Source organism: Cygnus olor, chromosome 1, assembly GCF_009769625.2.
Source record: "Cygnus olor isolate bCygOlo1 chromosome 1, bCygOlo1.pri.v2, whole genome shotgun sequence".
Classification (NCBI taxonomy): domain Eukaryota; kingdom Metazoa; phylum Chordata; class Aves; order Anseriformes; family Anatidae; genus Cygnus; species Cygnus olor.
Genome location: NC_049169.1, coordinates 33,926,588 through 33,939,979, shown reverse-complemented (window position 1 = coordinate 33,939,979; position 13,392 = coordinate 33,926,588).

Sequence of the window (13,392 nt, the reverse complement as noted above, 5' to 3'; positions counted from 1 at the left end):
GAGTGAGACACTGTCAACAAGATACTTTTTTCTCCTTATTTGACAGGATTGTTCAATAGGCATACTTATTAAACCTTTTGATTTGTAATCAGCACTTAGGAAAAATCTGAACAGACGTTGGAAAAAGACATACTATTACAAACAGGACACTATGGTATAGAACCAAGTCTTGGACTTAAAAATCAAATTCATTTCCACCTAATGGAAGCCTCTTTTAGAAATTATGTCTAATATAAATAAATACTGGTGAAATTTAAATGGTACTCAACTGGTACTCTTCATTTTAATTAGAGATGGGTTGAAAAGGTGATTAGGAAGGAAGAACCGTATTATTATATTATATCACTAACATTAGGCACCAATGTAAACTGCAGATCTAAGTTCACAATTAACCATTTGAAACTTCTGCACTTTTCTTATTGCATTTCAAACTTGAACTTTGGAAACTTAATTGATAGACTGACTTCTAAGTCATAGCACCAAAGATACAGTCGAGATAAGGTTTCCATCACTGTGGCTAGTGTATTTGCCATTGAAGTGTGACCAAACTCACAAGAGTTTCCTCATGTACTTCAAAACTTAGATATAAAATGCCTCGTGAATTCCCATATTGAACCTGAACAGTTAAGAGTTACAAAGGCTGAGCTCTGATGTGCCTCATCTCAGAATATCAGACAACTCTATACTGCAACTGATCTGTTATTTTAAAATCCAGTTTTCCAGAGCTGAGTTTCACCTTAGAAAATGGGGGCATGGTATTGATCTGATCCCCTGTGATCTACCAGTGGAACACAAAAAATCACTGGACAGATTTAAAAGGACTTGATAGGAAGGAGTTCAATGTGTAGTCCTCAGGTACCAAGTGTACCTGATTTAGCACATTGAGGGCTAATCAGTCTGACACTTTCTCCTACCTCTTTTCTCCCATTATAAAGATAAAACGAGGTATTACCTGCAGGAATGGTTACGCTCTGCAAAGCACAAGAGAATGCCTGTTTCTCGTGGATCTTTTTTTCTTCTTTTTTCTTTTTCTTTTCTTTTTTCTTTTTTTTTTTCCCCCTTTTCTCTGAAATAGAGAGCAGTACTTGGACTTCATTATTCATTATTCAAACAAAACAAAAATTAGTCACGAGAACACCCATCATGGAGATCATTGACCACAACACTGGACACTGTGATCTCTTCCTTTCCGATTCTGAAAAAAAGACAGTGGAAAGCTTTGGACCACTATTGATAATTACCCACAATTACCACAACTGCCACTACTTTGAATATAATATTAAAAGCTAGTTAAACTAGTTAAATGAAACTCATTCATAATGCAAAAAAAGAAGTGTCCTAAGAAAAAGAATGATATTTTTTATTTAATAATGGATATTAGAATACTTTAATTATTTACAACATTGTTTATTAATTTATTCTTGTGTATACTCTACTCTGAAGATTGTTGCAATAACCTATGTATTTTAATCACAGTGGATTTCAAATGGCAGTATTTATCCTCACAGATGCTGAAAAAAATACATAAATACATTTTAAATGGAAATATAGTTGTACTCTTTCTTTATGGAATTGACCATTCTTTGAGTTTTATTTTCATCAGCTGATCCATGAATCTTTGATTACTTAAATTTATTCAGTTGAAAGATTAAGATCTTTCCAAGGGAAAGTGCTTGACATGTTGAAGTAAGAAGATGCTTAGGAATAAGCTTATAAGAATGCATACTAAAGATTAAATTTATTATCTAGCCAAATAAACACCAATTGGAGGGTTCAATAAAGATTTTTTTTTTTGCTTCAATTTAAGTGTGAATTTTTACACCTTCAAAAATAAAAATAATTCACACCACCAAAAATAAATCCGAAGCATACTAACATTTGCATGTATCTTTCTGAGTTCATTTAAACTGCATTCAATTGTCCCTTGACAGATTTTCTTTCTCAATAACTGAAGAAAATAGCATGTAATGCTATTACTTTTCAGGAATGAAATGAAGAACTTCAAAAACGAGAGACAAAAATGCAAAAGTATTTGCAAAACAAAATCTGGGTCACAAAAGATTTTAATAAACAAAAGTGATAGAATAATGAAAGCAATATAATTATAACATTTCCAGTCATAGAAATTAAGATCATATCTAACATTAAGAACATCTAGACTGAGAACTTGTGTCCTTTCCTTGTCATGCTGCTGTGTCACTTCTGGGAGTGAGAATTTTCCTTCATGTTTTTTGAAATGTAATGCTGATAAATTGAAGTGGTAATAATATTCACCCTCTTCTATGATCTCATTATACCTTATAAGACTTGATGTACCATTTTTTTTTGTTTGTTTGTTTGTTTTCCATTTGTAGAGCATCTCTGTTTGCTGTTTTTGTGAAAATTCCTACTGTGGCTTGGAAAAAAATTGATTTCTTTTGGAAACTTTTGAATTTAGCAATTTTCTGATGCATTTTTCCTTTCACTTCTTCATGTCTTCCACCTTTAGTAATTCACTATGGTTTCTGATTATTTTGTCCAAATTTCTGATTGTTAAGATTGAAATCCCTGGCTGCCCATTTTTCCTTTTCTTGTTTGTAACCTCAGAGAAACTGGCCACAATGAAAATGCTATTATTCTTAGTTGGACAAAGGCAATTTTGTAACAGTGAAAGTAGCTGCCACTTTTGTTCTCTACCTGTGAACAGAGACAAGAAATAGATAGCTTTAAAAAAAAAAAAAAAAAAAAAGGCAGACTAGAGTGAGTGCATAGAGGAAACAGAAACAAGTAAGGTGTTGGCTTGGAGGGCTGAAAATAATAAGAAATGGATGTGAAAAGCTGATGACAAAAGGGAAAACTGAAGAATCAAGGAGCAAGGAGCAATAGCAGATGCTGTAGTAACTTTCTTCCCTTGAGAACTAATATAGCCATGCCAACACATACTGCAAATAATGGCAGGTCTAATTCTACCTTTTGATCATAAAGCTCTTTCAGTGTTACCTCCTGGGATCATCTTCTGTCTTAACATAATTATGGCATTTTATGAAAAGTTTTCTTAACACAAAGCAACATCTAATACCATGTTAATTTCTTCAGAAAATTCACATATTTTTTTTCTTTGCCTGTTCAGAAAAGAGGGAGCAGTTCAGGTGTTTGCTTATCCATAATGTGTCCTATTTTAATTTTGTAAATTTTAGAATGAAAATGCTATATTTTCCTTTTAATAAAGGGAATGCTCACAGAGATTTGTTTTATTAAGCTTAATCAGACAGAAAAAATATGCATTATGAGGTATTTACTGCATAAGGTAATGTTTGTCTGGACAGGTTATAAGAGCATGTTCAGATTTCTGAATGTTCAGTATTACTCTTTTAACAGTGCTACAAATGGTCCTAAGAATGGTCCTAAGACTCTGATGCAGATCCTCTGGGTGGAGATACAGAGGGAAAAGCAGTACAGCTCCATTATAAAAAGTGCTGCAAGCTGTATTTAGTGAGACAGACTATTAATTGCCTGTATTATGCTGGTGGTATTCTCTGGGGCATGGAAAACTCATATTTACCATTGTGTCCTACTGGAAATAGAGTAAATAGCAAAATTCTCCTTTTAGTTGTAAAGAGACTGTATAGCTTATTAAAAAACAAACAAACAAAAAAAACAACAAACAAACAAAACCTTAAAACTAGACAGATGGAAGCACATAATGGAGTCTTTCACTCAGAAGATGTTGCTTTGCTAGAATTACAATATTTCTGAGAAATACATTAGATTCTTTTGTTTTGTTTTCTAAAGGGGAAAGGACACACATACAACTTTCATGACTTCCATGCACAGCAGATACTCAGATTGCTACACAGCAATGTGCAGCAGAAACAGGTAATAAACTATAATTTCAGCAGAAATAAAGTCATGTTAATCACAAGGATGAAATCTCTGTTATACACAAAATAGGAAAAATTGAAAGGATTACTTTGTTCTAAGCCAAGAAAGGCCCCAATTTCCATTTGTGTCATGTTGTGTTAAGAAATTGATTCATCCTTATAATTATTGTCTGCAAATGTCTATGTAAGACTGGCCAGAGCTAAAGGTAAGTGAAAATTTCACTTCTGCCATTTACTTTTGAACTCTTAACTTTTTAAAGCTGATTCTCACATTTTTTTAATTTTTATTTTTCTGTTTTAATGCAGTCATGACAATGGACTTCATGATGCTTCCTACAAGCAAGTTGTCTGAACAGAAATATCATCAAAGCAACCTTCAGACACGTGGCACACATTAGTCTTCCCTTCCCCAATAATGGCATTCAGCCTAGTGTGCATGTTCATCATACTAAATGATCTTGTGGAGTTAGGCACCAATGCAACACCTATGTACCAGGTCATCTTAGAATATTAAATATTGCTTCAGGAAAACTGTATTTATGCACATGCTGACAGTTCATTTTCAGGTGGGAGCTTCTCAGCTGTTCTGCATGGAGCTACTTCAATCTTCTGTCTTCCCACTGTGAAATTTTAGACAACTCATCTGCTGAGCCCTTGCCAGACCTATTAATATTTATACATTCTATACACATTCCAGTCAGAGCATGTAAGTTGCAGATCTCTCTGGTTTAGAAGCTATTAAGATTCTTGACCCCTTTAGCTATTTAATCCATGGTCCTGGAGCCTTTGCAATCAGCTTACTCTTGAAGAAGAAAGGATGAATCATTATTGTTCAAATATTGTCCTGCATTGTGTCCTTTTGCAGTCCATCAAAGAGCAATTAAGCTTCAATGCATTCATTAATCTCACAGACACAGGTTATAAGGCATTCTTTTATTGGAAGGAGAGAATAGAATGTTATTTACTCAGTTGCATTTAATTTTGGATTAATGACTTCTTTAGCTGTAGTTGCTTCTCTGCATAAGAAATAAAATCCAGCTCATGTTTTTCTGTTTTCATATCTTAACATCAACTTTGGTACATTGTACAAGGGTACACTGATGCTTTGCCAAAGACTCCCAGGTAGAAAAACACATGGAATTCTTCTGGAAATTAGTGTTAACGCAACCTGAAATGAAAGTTAACATCCTCCCCTTCTTAAGGATTGTATGCATTCTTCTTAGAATGGCACAGTGATGCATAGCTATCACAGACTTCTTTTCCAGGATTCACAAGAAACCTCAAAGTTAGCATTTTATTAAATTTGTGTGGGATTTTCATCTGTAACAGACAGTTCATGAGTGACTTCAGGCATTCACAGTTCTCAGTAAGTACAATGAATAGCAGGAATTCAGCATCTCCCAGGATTTAGATCTGAAGTCTATAAAAGAGTTAATTTTAGTCTGCAGCAGAAAGCAAAGGGGAAAAGAAATTAAAGTAAGTGGGACAAGTCTTGAGATACTCAGATTTAGCAGTAGAACTCATAATTATCTTAAGAGCCTATTATTTTCTGTGCTTCCTTTGGACTAGGGTTTCTTACAGATTGGGTTGCAAATTATTATGATACAATTATTATCATAATAATGCTATTATTTAGTGCTGCTTTTTGAAAATAGTGTTATACACTGATAGATTTCAAAAAAAAAAAAATTAATGTTTTACAAATATTAGGGAAAGTGTGTGTTTGTTGTTGTTGTTGTTGTTTGGTTGTTTTTTTCACCTGAAAAATTAAATAAAGAACTCAGGTATTATACTAGCATTCTTGTGCAGAAATATATATATATAATGTATATATATATATAATGATTTATTTTAAAGCTGTTATCAGTGAGAGACATTTTTCTTCTTATTTTGTTTTGTTTCCTAAGAGCAAATTATGTTTAGAAAGGTAATTCTTTTGGTAAAACCTGAACCATGCTAAAAGAAAGTGATATCTTCAGATCTTCCATATAGCATAAAAGTCCAAAAATGCAATAATGCCAGAAATTCTGAAATGGCATTAAAGCCTATGCTCACTTCCTTTTCATAGGGGACCTGAGTTCATATGCTATGAAAGTTTGTGGAAATTTTCAGCATTGACTTCAACAGGAAGAAGATACATATTGTTTATAGCATATAATGTGCATCACGTATTTTGCACTGTTTCTTGTACCTTTCTATCTCTAAGAACACTCAAATAAAAAAGTGATCTTTCTTTTAAATGATTTGTTTTCAGCTGCTGTCTTCCTGGAGGAAGTCATAAAGCTTCCGTCTGTGATATTGTTTTCTGTGTGATGAAAAGATGTGTTCAGTAATAGTTTAAGCCATAGTTTACCTAAAAGTTCAATTTATAAATAATTTGTAAAAAAAGTTTAGACTTATAAATGTATTTTTATAGTATATATTAAACAACTCTTAGACTGTTAGTGTGAGATGGGCAAATTTTTTGGCTCAGAGCTTTCAGCCCTCTGACTTTAGACCACTCTTCCCCGTTGCAACGTGTCCCATCACTTCATTCTTCAGACAAAGGTTACAGCGATTGAATTATGACTTGGGGGGGGGGGTGTCACAGCTGAAAATCTATTAGCAGCAGTGGGAATATCAGGTTCAAACTGGAGTTATGCAGAAAATAGGGTCTCCATTTTGCTGGAAATTTTGAAATTTGAAATCATTTTCATCTTGCTTCAGAATGGCAAGCTGAAAATACCGTTTTTGTCAGAACGTCAAGGGCTGAAAAACTTGTTTTCAGAAGGGAATTTGATGTAGCTACTTTGGATCCTAAGCTCCTGAGTAAAAATCTGGCAAAATCTGGAATATTTTAATTCCTTCGTATTCAGGGGAAAATTATTTTATCTGAAAAATGTGTGCAAAGGTACATATTGACCCAATATGTCCCAACTGTGATAAAGATAGGACAAGAAGAGAAAAGGGGCAAACATACTTGTTTTGCTTTTTTGCAGGAGCAAGTGTGTACACTCATGTTTGCAGTGATATTGAAAGGAAACTGGGGAAGAATTGAAAAGGCAGGATGCTGTGAGGCTAGTGATATGAAATCTCAGTGCTATAGGTGCCAGAACAGCCTTCCTGTATGCACCACCTGCCTCTGATTGACCTCTTAGAGAGAGATTGCAATGGAGAAGATTGTACTTCCTTACCAGTATGGTAAAAGAAAAAGCCCTTTTATCAAATTTTTACTAAGAATGATAGTAGCTGTAGAATCCTGGAAATGAAAATGGAAATTAAGGATCTGAAGATGCTTATTCTGAGTTTAGGGATGGGGTGAGGTATGGCTTAAGAGGTCATCCCAGAATTTTCTGACAGCACCTTTTGCAGTGGTATTTGACCTGAGCCTAAAACCTTACCAATGTTGCAGTCCCAGTTCTAGCTCCTGGACTGGACCAGGAACCAGTGATGTCCAGTTCTTTCCAGACATCCACAGTTTTCCCAGCAACAGTACAAAGCCTTCCAGACCAAACTTGAGCCTGACACCAACAGACTTTTCATCTCAGCTTCAGAAGTGGTCTTTGAAATCTCAGGAATCTGTGGATCTCCATTTTAAAAGTACTGTTGCAAGCATCAGTGTCCTTCAGGAACTGTTGTGCTCAAGGGAAATGGATTCTAGCCCAGGAGCTGGCAGGGCTCACTGAGAGGTCTTTAAACTAGGTATGAAGGGAGATGGGGATTAAATGAATCTTGATAGAGATGAGCCTGGGGGAGCAGTCTCATGATTGGGGTAAGGGGCATGGTGCAACTGAAGTGCATCTACACTAATGCATGCAGCATGGGCAACAAAGAGGAGGAACTGGAAGCCATTGTGTGGTAGGCAAACTATGACCTAGTCGCCATCACTAAAATATGGTGGGACCACTCCTACAACTGCAGTGCTGCATTGGAGGGCTATAAACTCTTCAGAAGGGACAAGCAACTAAGGAGGGGAATGTAAGTTTGGGAATGATAAGGTAGAGTCCTGGTGGATGAGGATCAGGGGGCTGGCCAACAAGGCTGACATCCTGGTGGGGGTCTGTTATAGACCACCAAACCTGGATGAAGAGACGGATGAGGCATTCTATAAGTAGCTGGCAGAAGTCGGGTAATCGCAAGTGCTTGTTCTCATGGCAGACTTTAATTTCCCAGACATATGCTGGAAATACAATACAGCCCTGAGGAAGCAGTCTAGAAGGTTCCTGGAATGTGTGGAAAACAGCTTTCTGACTCAGCTGGTTAGTGAGACTAGCGGAGGGGGTGCCCTGCTAGACCTGCTGTTCAAGAACAGAGAAGGACTGGTGGGAGATGTGGTGGTCAGGAGCTGTCTTGGGCAGAGCGACCACAAAAAGGTATAGTTCTCAATTCTTGGTGAAGTCACAAGGGGGATCAGTAAAACTGTTACCTTGGATTTCCAGAGGGCAGACGTTGGGAGTGAGTCCTGAAGGGCAGAGGGGTCCAGAAAGGCTGGACGTTCCTCAAGAAGTCTTAAGGGTGCAGGAGCAGGCTGTCTCCATGTGCCATAAGATGAGCTGGTGGGGGAAGAAGACCGTTGTGGCTGAACAGGGACCTTTTGCTGAGTGTCTGGGAGAAAAAGAGAGTTTATGTCTGGTGGAGTTTATGTCTGGTAGGGACAGGCTACTTGGGGAGAGTATAAAGAGGTTGTCAGCATATGCAAAGAAAAAAATTCGGAAGGCCAAAGCCCAGCATGAGTTCAACCTGGCCACTATGGTTAAGGATAACAAAAAATGTTTTTATAAATACATTAACTGCAAGGGGAGGGCCAAGGAGAGTCTCCATCCTCTACTGGATGCAGGGGGGAACTTGACTACCGAGGATAAGGAAAAGTCTGAGGTTCTTAATGCCTTCTTTACATCTGCCTTTACTAGCCAGACCACTTATCCTCAGGGTACTCAGCTGCCTGACCTGGAAGTCTGGGACAGGGAGTGGAAGGAACCCCCCACAGTTCAGATGGAAACAGTTAGAGACTTGCTGCTCCACCTGGACTGTCAAAAATCCATGGGGCCAGATGGGATCCACCCAAGAGTGCTGAGGGAGTTGGCAGATGTGGTTGCTGGGCTGCCTTCTATCATCTGTCAGAGGTCATGGTCACCTGGAGAGGTCCCAGATGACTGGAGACTTGCTAATGTGACACCCATCTATAAGAAGGGTCATAAGGGAACTACAGGCTTGTCAGCCTGACCTCGTTGCCAGGAAAGGTGTTGGAACAGGTCATCTTGAATGCAATCATACAGAATATGTGGGACAACCAGGGGATCAGGCCCAGTCAACATGGGTTCATGAAAGCCAAATTCTGCCTGACCAACCTCATCTCCTATGACCGGGTGACCTGCCTGATGGATGAGGGAAAGGCTGCTGATGTAGTCTACCTAGCAAGGCCTTTGATACAGTCTCCCATAGTATTCTCCTTGAGAAGCTGGCAGCCCATGGCTTGGACAGGTACACTGCTTGCTGGGTTAAAAACTGGCTGAATGGCTGGGCCCAGAGAGTGGTGGTGAACAGAGTGAAACCCAGCTTGTGACTGGTCACCAGTGGTATTCCCCAAGGGTCAGTGTTGGGGCCCATCCTCTTTAATATCTTTACTGATGATTTGGATGAGGGAACTGAGTGCACCCTCAGTAAGTTTGCAGACGACAACAAGTTGGGGGGAAGTGTCGATTTGCTGGAGGCCCTGCAGGGGGACCTGGACAGGATGGGTCGATGGGCAGAGGCCAGTGGGACGGGGTTCAACATGGCTAAGTGCCGGGTCCTGCACTTTGGTCACAACAACCCCATGCAGCGCTACAGGCTTGGGGCAGAGTGGCTGGAAAGTTGTGCAGAGGAAAAGGATCTGAGGGTGTTGGTTGACACTCACCTGAACATGAGCCAGCAGTGTGCCCAGGTGGCCAAGAAGGCCAATGGCATCCTGGCTTGTGTCAAGAATAGTGTAGCCAGCAGGACCAGGGAGGTGAACGTCCCCCTGTATTCTGCTCTGGTGAGGCCACACCTCGAGTATTGTGTTCAGCTTTGGGCCCCTCACTACAAGAAGGACATCAAGGCCCTGGAGCATGTCCAGGGAACGGCTACAAAGCTGGTGAAGGGCCTGGAACATGAATCTTATGAGGAGTGGCTGAGGGAACTGGGGTTGTGTAGTCTGGAGAAGAGGAGGCTCAAGGGAGACCTTATTGCTCTCTACAGCTACCTGAAAGGAAGGTGTGGGGAGCTGGGGGTCAGCCTCTTCTCGCAGGTAACTAGTGATAGGACTAGAGGGAATGGACTCAAGTTGCACCAGGGGAGGTTCAGGTTTGAAATTTGGAGACATTTCTTCTCAGAAAAAGTACTCAGGCATTGGAACAGGTTGCCCAGGGAGGTGGTGGCATCACCGTCCCTGGGGTTGTTTAAGGAGAAGTTGGATCTGGGACTTAGGGACATGGTTTAGTGGGTGACATCGGTAGTAGTGTGATGGTTGGAGCAGATGGTCTTGGGGGTCTTTTCCAACCTTAATGATTCGATTCGATTTGATTCGATTCGATTCTATTCTGTTCTACTCTACTCTACTCTACTCTACTCTACTCTACTCTATTCTATTCTATTCTATTCTATTCTAAACTTCTCAAATTTTTGTGAAAGGCAGCTTGGCCCCTCGGATAAGAGCAAGTCAATCTTATGGCAAAGAATTTAGCCTTTTAGCAGCATTAGCACAGCTACATCTTGAGAAGTGAACACAGAGCTGACAAGCCATCTGCTGTACTTACACTATAGTAACATGATTTTTTTTTTTAACATTTTTGCTAATGAAGTATAGTCAGTAAATGAAAATAAATCATTACTGGATGAAATTTTCTGATTACCAGCATTGATGGGTAGCAAACAGCTTTCTCTTATGTCCTTCAGACAGATGTCAGATAAAGATAAGATTCTATTCTGTAACAGACAGATTTGACGCTTTTATCATCGCTGTGAATTGCACATTCCTGGCAAGGTGAAAAATCACTCCATCCAGGACCGTGCTGGCATCCTCTCCTTTCTGAGCTGCTGTGCTGTGGACAGCTGGCAGCCGTGCACCTTCTCATGATCATGCCCCAGGCATGCCACTATCTGGAATTAATTTGTAGCGTAAAATGGGTGAACATAGCAGAACTTCCTTTGGAGATCTAAAGGGCACAAAATAAGGAGCTTAATCAAGGGAGGACTGTGAAACCTGCCCCTCCCTTTTGCACCTCCCTGTGGTGCAATGTATAATTCACACACAGCCACACACAGCTGTAGCTATGCAGTGCTAAAAATGCACAAATCCACTCAGTGAGGGGATCTGTGAGAATCTGATTCATGCTGCCTCTTTCAAGTACTGATTCCACAGTCCCTTCTTTCATTTCCTTCACCTCCTGCTATACCCCTGGGAGTACCTGGCTTGCCTTCCGTTGCAACTAAATATTTCTTTGGTAACAAGCCCGAGTAGTACTTCTCAAGGAGGTTTTGCAGTATGTTGCTAACTATTTTGGTTGCATGCCATAGCAAGTCAGTACTGTGATTATGTAAATTTTCTGTAATTGTTGCCATAATTAGTATGTTTCATTTTAAGGTCTAAACAACCTCAAAGTATATTCTGAAGTGCTATCTAGGAAGGGGAAGGAATGAAAGTAATATAGGCACACAGTGCTAGGCTGTTCTCATTGAAAAATTCTCTTATTTCATGGTAATTCAAATGGTAATTGAGCTAGGAAGTGCCTGTAAGGATATGCAGCTGATATGCAACAAGTGGTAGTAAGATGAATTTACATTACTGCAGCACAAACTGTGCAAATGCAATTCTCTGGGTGTCTCAAGGACATAGTCACTCCGTGAGACAAACATCTAAATATAATTTTCCAAACGGTGCCGATAGAAAGGCTTTTTTTTTTTTTCTTTTTTTTTTCTTTTTTTTTTCTGTTAGACATCTTAAAGAAGATTTACATTTGGAACAGATCCATTTAGGTTTAAAACCACTCCATATGCCTGTTTTGTGTTTTAAGGCCCCCAGGCAGAAAACCTTATATATGATAAACCATCTGGAGATGGATCATGAGAAAATCATTACTGTAAACTGTCCCTGATCCAGTTCACAGGTGTAAAACTCAGTTAATTTCAGTGACATTTTAAAGAGTGGCAGTTTAGATACTTAACTTACTCTTCAAAGTAGGAACATTTGTCTTGATAACAGGAGTATGGTGTTGTCATTTCCCCTAAGTCACAGTCTTTTGCCAGTTTGAATATTTGTATAACACAAAAGCAATTCATTCATAAATCTTTTCAGTTCTCAGGTCTATATTTCCTAACATATATGTACGTGTATGTGAGCAAACTACTGAAGACACTATTTTTGCATGTACACAACAGACAGATAAGTGAGATGTTTAGATTACCTGATACAATTCATGTTTTATCTTGATACCCAGTGGAATATCATAAACTTCAGCTAGTGACTTCCATGTCCTGAAGAATTTTTTGAAACATCATGTGAAGCCAATAAAGGCCTGTTAGTTTATTCTAAAGAGCCTTTTTCAAACATCAACAAAGAATGAAATTTGGATGGATTGGATTTGGCACTGGCCAGGCAAAAAATACTTCAAGTCTCAATCTTCCCTGGGAGAGAGCTGAAAACAGAACTTTGAGATCTGTTTCTTATAAAGACGGTTTTGGCCTCACTTCTGTTTAAACATACTTTGGTACAGGAGAAGAAGTTGGTGGCAGGTGTTTAACTGACACAGGTCAGATCAGTTCCGGTTAAAATACAATATTTTTCCTTCGTCAGTATTTCCAAACATCCCTGTGAAAGGGAAACTGAATATGGTGTAGTTTTCACTCCTGACAGTTTCTTTTTGAAACCTGGGAGAGTTTTAAGTTCTGGAATTAATATGCACAAGAGACAGTCACTGGTTTCAGTAGATATTTTTAGTGGAAATTGCCAAATATGAAAAATGCTCTTCTAATTTTCTTCAGTGATGACTGTCTGTTTCTTAAAGTGAAAATAAATAATGTAGGGGAAAAAAATCTCCTGAAATATATGAAGATTGCAGAGAGAAAAGAGAATGTGATATTTGCATATATTTCCATTACTCTAATGTAGGGTGCCCGATGTAAGGCCAGGTTCCCTAGGGTCCTGTATGGGTTCTAGATGGGACAGTAACACTGAATAATTAAATACTCAGATTTTTCCTCTACTGGGTTTCATTTCTCTGTTGACTTTATAAGAAAGACAAGAGATTAGATACATAAATTAGGCAACTAAGCTATAGATAATAAAAATGCCACTTTAGAATCAGTCTGTTAATAGATAGAAATGCAGCCAGAACATGGGCAGTGCTGGGCCACAATTTGTATCAAATTCTTAAATATCAAATAAGATATATGAAATACAAATGAAGCTGTGCAAGAAAGCAGTGGGAATCTTCTTCCTATGCCATCACCACAGGATGCACAACAGTCAGTCTCCTGCAGAATGGTGTTAATCTAACCTTTGTATTGATGGTCACTTCTAGGCAAATCACTATTT